Source organism: Lampris incognitus, chromosome 3 (assembly GCF_029633865.1).
Source record: "Lampris incognitus isolate fLamInc1 chromosome 3, fLamInc1.hap2, whole genome shotgun sequence".
In the NCBI taxonomy this organism is placed as follows: Eukaryota; Metazoa; Chordata; class Actinopteri; order Lampriformes; family Lampridae; genus Lampris; species Lampris incognitus.
Window position 1 is genome coordinate 100,079,880 of NC_079213.1, and position 7,104 is coordinate 100,086,983.

Consider the following 7,104-nt stretch of genomic DNA (forward strand, 5'->3'; position numbering starts at 1 on the left):
CTGATTCAACTTTCTTTGATATAACATACAGTGTTTTATGTTTTTAGTAATTAATATGTAAGCCTATCTACTACTATTATTATTACTACTACTACTACTACTACCTTTGGTTGCTCCCATTAGGGGGCGCCACAGCGGATCATCCATTTTCATTTCTTCCTATCCTCTGCATCTTCCTCTGTCACACCAGCCACCTGCATGTCCTCCCTCACCACATCCATAAACCTCCTCTTTGGTCTTCCTCTTCTCCTTTTCCCTGGCAGCTCCATATTCAGCATCCTTCTCCCAATATACCCAGCATCTCTCCTCCACACATGTCCAAGCCATCTCAATCTTGCCTCTATTGCTTTGTCTCCAAAGCATCCAACCTGAGCGGTCCCTCTAATATACTCGTTCCTAATCCTGTCCTTCTTCATCACTCCCAGTGAAAATCTTAGCATCTTCAACTCTGCCACCTCCAGCTCTGCCTCCTGTCTTTTCGTCAGTGCCACTGTCTCCAAACCATATAACATAGCTGGTCTCACAACCATCTTGTAAACCTTCCCTTTAACTCTTGCTGGTACCCTTCTGTCACAAATCACTCCTGATACTCTTCTCCACCCACTCCACTCTGCCTGCACTCTCTTCTTCACCTTTCTTCACCTTCCCGTTACTTTGAACAGTTGACCCCAAGTATTTAAACTCATCCACCTTCTACTGCTTGCATCCTCACCATTCCACTGTCCTCCCTCTCATTCACGCATATGTAATCTGTCTTGCTCCTACTGACTTTCATTCCTCTTCTCTCCAGTGCATACCTCCACCTCTCCAGGCTCTCCTCAACCTGCACTCTACTCTCGCTACAAATCATAAATGTCATCCGTGAACATCATAGTCCACGGAGACTCCTGCCTGATCTCATCCGTCAACCTGTCCATCACAAACAAGAAAGGGCTCTGAGCCGATCCTTGATGTAATCTCACCTCCACCTTGAACCCATCTGTTATTCCAACCGCACACCTCACTGCTGTCACACTTCCTTCATGCATATCCTGCACCAATCCTACACACTTCTCTACAACTCCCAACTTCCTCATACAATACCACACCTCCTCTCTCAGCACGGTCATATGCTTTCTCTAAATCCACAAAGACACAATGTAACTCCTTCTGGCCTTCTGGCCTTCTCTGTACTCTATACCCACCTGACCACCATATGGACACAAGACCCCCACATGGAGTGAGGTGGAGAGGATGGTAAAGCAGGCAAGATAGACGTCAGCTCCTGGGCCCAATGGTATTCAGTATAGACTCTATAAGAACACTCCTGGAGTCCTGAAATACCTCTAATTGTCCCTAGGCCTACACTGTGGATTAATCGTTTTAAGGACTTTAATCAAAGGTCAATGAAAAGTAAAGACTTCTTAACACTTTTTAACATTGTACCATTATTGCATACCCATGCACGTATGCACAACAGCTTATCCTTTTGCCTTCAGATTTATGGTGGTCTAATTGCCTCCACGTTGTGTGGATTTTTTAAAAGTTTTGGTAAATACTCGTTTACCACTCTATTCTTGTCTTTTCCTGAGGTCTGCCTCCTGGTGGAGGTAGTGCTTATCTGCATGAGAGTGACCGTTAATTTCTCTGAAATGACAGACGTTTTATTTTGCTCTTTCCAGATTTCCTTCTCCCAGTCTCCGGTGAGTAACAGCGCCTCTGCTGGCCGTCTTTCGCAAAGCAGCCCGGCCCTGAAGTCTGGAGACAGACTGACATCTACTGGTTGGTCCGGACTACCGCTGAAGACTAAACGTATTCCAGACAGTTTGTCTCCACAACACACTGGCTTTACACCTTCGGCAATAAGTCTACTGTACCGGTTCTGAATTTTGTTAAAAAAAATAGTCATATTCAGAACAGGGACAAAATAAAGTCATGCTGCCTGAGGAAGAATATTACGGTTCGAATCGCTTCTGCACGTACCCAACCTCCAGAGCCACCTGTGGTGCCTTTATTTTGCACATATTCAGAAAACTTTAAGTATCCCGAGGGAAATTGTTTCTGTCACAGCTGCTCACAATGCTCGGAAGTACACAAGTTAAATAAAAATCAAATGACCAAGGAACCAGAAATATGACCAAAAAACAACAACAACAACAACACCAACAACAGTAGATCAGAGCACCCATCTTGGATAAATGATGCTCTATTCTTGTACACAAGGAGCTTCTTGTTTCTCTTATAAGTTTATGTTTTTGGGCCTACTATTGTCAGGGAGCATCAGTGCCTGTAGCAAGCAAGACAAAAAGCGACTATCTGTACTGTTTGTCTGGTGTTACATTTTGGTGATCTCAGATTATTTCAAAGTGTCCATCTCTCTTTACCTGATCAATCTTCCCTTGAACTGCTGGCTGTTAAACTCTGTGGACCCACCCCCATCTTTACTGCTGCTCTATGCAGTCCACGTAAGGCATCGAATATATTCATCACTGAACTCTCAACAGTTTTAACCGATGTCTCCGAATATAATCATGATAGGGGATTTATATTTTCATTTTGATAACACTGATATGTTCACTACAGCTTTTAAAGCAATGGCTTTGATCTAACGCAATATGTCAACTTTACAACCCACACCAAGGGTCATATCCTTGACTTAGTTTGTTGTTCCGGCATTGCACCATATAACATCACCTCTGCTGAACTACCCATCTGTGACCATAAAGCTGTGTTAAACAACACCAACCTACTTCTCAGCAAATCAAGAGCGCATCTTACCATATCATACCGCAACACTAGACATGTTAATCCAGATTATCTCAGCAGTTTAATTACCTCGAACCCGATTCCTGCTCCCACTTCCTCACTCCCTGATCTTATGGACCACTAAAATGATGTTTTGTCTTCTGCACTTGAAACTTTTGTCTCATCTGCCCATACTGCTCCCTGGTACACACCTGAACTACGTCAGCTCAAGGCTATAGGTCGGCGCCTTGAGAGGCTTTGCACCAAGACTGGACTTGCTGTTCATAACATGTATTCGGATCATAGACCCCTTATCGCGTGACGTAAAAGCTGCGTTGTAAACAAGATGCGCGCGCAGAACGTGTGGCAAAACATGGCCAAGAAACAGCGTCCTTACCTATGAAACTCGCAGACGAAAGCGTGTAAAACTTAAAATTGAATGGAGAAAAGTCAGATATTTGAGAAAATGGAAATCTCAAGAATATGTTGAAGGTCTAAGCAAGGAAGACAGAAAGCATTACGGGTCGAAACTTATGCTAAGCACTGGAGAAAAACTTCCCGATCCGTTTATGGTCGCTGAAGCTCAGTGGACAAGTGATATCACGAAGTTGCCAAACATCGGCTGGAGCCTGGAGGGGTGTGACTCAATACCTCATAGACACACCAAGTATATTTGCGAAAGAATCAATGTAGGCACAAAAGTCTTTAAAGGCATACGATTACTTTGTTGGTGGACATGTCAAAGAATGCTTTTACCGCCAGTTATCGACGGAAAACAAGTTTTACTTCATCAAATCAAAGGTGACCTTGAGTGTCATAAAAGGCACCTTTAAATAAATAATATGAAATCGTCTTATCTCATCATCAGCCGCTTCTCCAGGGTCGGGTCGCGGTGGCAGCAAGCTAAGTAGGGCACCCCAGACGTCCCTCTACCCAACAACGCCCTCCCCCAGGGGAATCCCAAGGTGATCCCAGGCCAGTTGGACATGTAGTCCCTCTAGAGAGTTCTGGGTCTACCCCGAGTTCTCAGCGAGTTCTGTGTAATAATAATATTATTGTTATTAGGAACCCAACCACTGAGGATGCACGAGCCAGTGCATTCTTAGTACCAGTCCAAAGCCCGGATAAATGGGGAGGGTTGCGTCAGAAAAGGCAATCGGCGTAAAACTTTTGCCAAATCAAATATCCATCCATTCATCCATTATCTGAACCACTTATCCTACTCTCAGGGTCGCGGGGATGCTGGAGCCTATTCCAGCATTGGGCGGCAGGCGGGGAGACACTCACAATTTAGTACGGCCAACTCACCTGACTTACACGTCTTTGGACTGTGGGAGGACACCGGAGCCCCCGGAGGAAACCCACACAGACACGAGGAGAACATGCAAACTTCACACAGAGGACGACCCGGGACGACCCACAAGGTTGGATCCGAGGCTTGAACCCAGGATCTTCTTGCTGTGAGGCGACCGCGCTAACCACTGCGCCGCCCAAATCAAATATGCAGATCATAAATAAGATTTTCTATACCAGATCGTTCGAGGCCCGAGTTACCAACGACCGCCACCGGTATGAATTGAAATGTTGGCATCAAAAAGAAATGGATTGGAGACTGCAAAGTGGTGACAGGGGAGAATGTAACTAGGCCGCATCAGATGATGGTGGTCTGCAGGATGACTTTGGAGACCAAGAGGAAGCGAGTGAAGGCAGAACCAAAGATCAAATGGTGGAAGTTGAAGAAGGAAGGCTGTTGTATGGAGTTCAGGGAGGAGTTAACACTGACCCTAGCTGGTAGTGAAGAGTTGCCGGATGGCTGGGCAACCACTGCAGAAATAGTGAGGGAGACAGCTAGGAAGGTACTTGGTGTGTCATCAGGACAGAGAAAAGAAGACAATGAGACTTGGTGGTGGAATGAGAAAGTATAGCAAAATATATCAAGGAAGAGGTTGGCAAAAAGAAGTGGGATAGTCAGAAAGATGAAGAAAGTAGATAGGACTACAAGGAGATGCAGCGTGAAGCGAAGAGAGAGGTGGCAAATGCAAAGGAAAAGATGTATGGTGAGTTGTATGACAGCTTAGACACTAAGGAAGGAGAAAAGGACTTGTACCAATTGGCTAAACAGAGGGACCAAGCTGGGAAGGATGTGCAGCAAGTTAGGGCGATCAAGGATAGAGATGGAAATGTGCTGACAAGCGAGGAGAGTGTGCTGAGAAGGTGGAAGGAGTACTTTGAGGGGCTGATGAATGAAGAAAATGAGAGAGAGAAGGTTGGATGATGTGGGGATAGTGAATCAAGAAGTGCGGTGGATTAGCAAGGAAGAAGTGAGGGAAGCTACGAAGAGGATGAAGAGCAGAAAGGCAGTTGGTCCTGATGACATACCTGAAGAGGCATGGAGATGTTTAGGAGAGATGGCAGTAGAGTTTTTAACTAGATATTTAACACAACCTTGGAAAGTGAGAGGATGCCTGAGGAGTGGAGAAGAAGTATACTGGTACTGATTTTTAAGAATAAGGGCGATGTGCAGAACCGTACCAACTACAGAGGTATAAAGTTGATCAGCCACAGCATGAAAATATGGGAAAGAGTAAATGAAGCTAGGTTAAGAGGAAAGGTGACGATCAGCGAACAGTAGTATGGGTTCATGCCACAAAATAGCACTTTGAGAATGTTGATGGAGAAGTATAGAGAAGGCCAGAAGGAGTAACATTGTGTCTTTGCAGAGACATATGTAGGAGTGGTGCAGGATATGTATGAGGCAAACGTGACAGTGGTGAGATGTGCAGTTGGAATGACAGATGGGTTCAAGGTGGAGGTGGGATTACATCAAAGATCGACTCTGAGCCCTTTCTCGTTTGCAATGGCGATGGACAGGTTGACGGATGAGATCAGGCAGGAGTCTCCGTGGACTATGAAGTTTGCGGATGACATTGTGATCTGTAGCAAGAGTAGGGTGCAAGTTGAGGAAAGACTGGAGAAGTGGAGGTATGCACTGGAGAGAAGAGGAATGAAAGTCAGTAGGAGCAAAACAGAATACATAGGCGTAAGCAATAGGGAGGACAGTGGAATGGTGAGAGTAGAGATGAGAGTAGAGGTGACGAAGGCGTATGAGTTTAAATACTTGGGGTCAACTCTCCAAAGTAACAGGAACGCAGAAGAAAGGTGAAGAAGAGAGTACAGGCAGGGTGGAGTGGAGAAGCGTGTCAGGAGTGATTTGTGACAGAAGGGTACCAGCAAGAGTTAAAGGGAAGGTTTACAAGATGGTTGTGAGACCAGCTATGTTATATGGTTTGGAGACAGTGGCACTGACGAAAAGACAGGTGAAACTGGAGGTGGCAGAGTTGAAGATGTTAAGATTTTCACTGGGAGTAATGAAGAAGGACATGATTAGGAACGAGTATATTAGAGGGACAGCTCAGGTACGGTTTGGAGACAAAGCAAGAGAGGCAAGATTGAGATGGCTTGGACATATGCGGAGGAGAGATGCTGAGTATATTGGGAGAAGGATGCTAAATATTGAGCTGCCAGGGGAGAGGAAAAGAGGAAGGCCAAAGAGGAGTTCTATGGATGTGGTGAGGGAGGACATGCAGGTGGCTGGTGTGACAGAGGGAGACACAGGACAGGAAGAAATGGAAACGAATGATCCACTGTGGTGACCCCTAACGGAAGCAGCCGAAAGTAGTAGTATTGGATTATTATTCATAAATACATAGAGTTTATATCTTTTTTATATCCATTTCCTAGTTTGTGTGCTTGGTTTGATGGTCTACATGTCTGAATTCACAGTAAACACAGGGAAGGAGCAGCATTGTGTGTGTGTGTGCGTGCGTGTGTGTTGTAACTTTTTCTCTCGCCCCCTCTCTGTGCTTTCAAAGGATTAGAGGCAGAGAAACGGAAGCAGTCAGGCAGTGAACTATGGGGGAAGGGTGGTGTCCTTGCTGCTGTGTGAGACGTGATTTGCCTTCTCGCTCCACAGCGTGGGAGCAGCTTTATTCAAATCCTCGCGTCTCCTCACCACCACACACCAGAGCGGTTGAAAACATCCTGGCTGACTGACGCAATAACTCCCAGAGTTCCTCACTGCTTTCTCACACAGCTAAAGTGTTACACCATATAAGTTTAGAATCATCATAAACATTTAAAACCAATCGAAATCCCATTCGCTATGCTTGGCGTTGACTGTCATGTTTTCAGAATGCTTTTACAAGTTGACACCATTACGTGGATTCCTGTGTAGGTAGCGGACTATATATAGCCGCCAGACTCCCGACACTGTTGTATTGCTTCGGCAATACATATACTAAAATTGGAACGATACAGAGAAGATTAGCATGGCCCCTGCGCAAGGATGACACGCAAATTCGTGAAGCGTTCCTTATTTTT

At 45.3% G+C, this 7,104-nt stretch overlaps 1 non-coding gene across 1 annotated transcript; it reads left to right on the plus strand.

Annotated features, from left to right (window-relative positions):
* The first annotated feature begins 6,998 nt into the window (after window positions 1-6,998).
* Window positions 6,999-7,104, plus strand: LOC130110928 (U6 spliceosomal RNA). Its single transcript, XR_008810114.1, has one exon. It is a non-coding gene; the product is annotated as a U6 spliceosomal RNA (small nuclear RNA).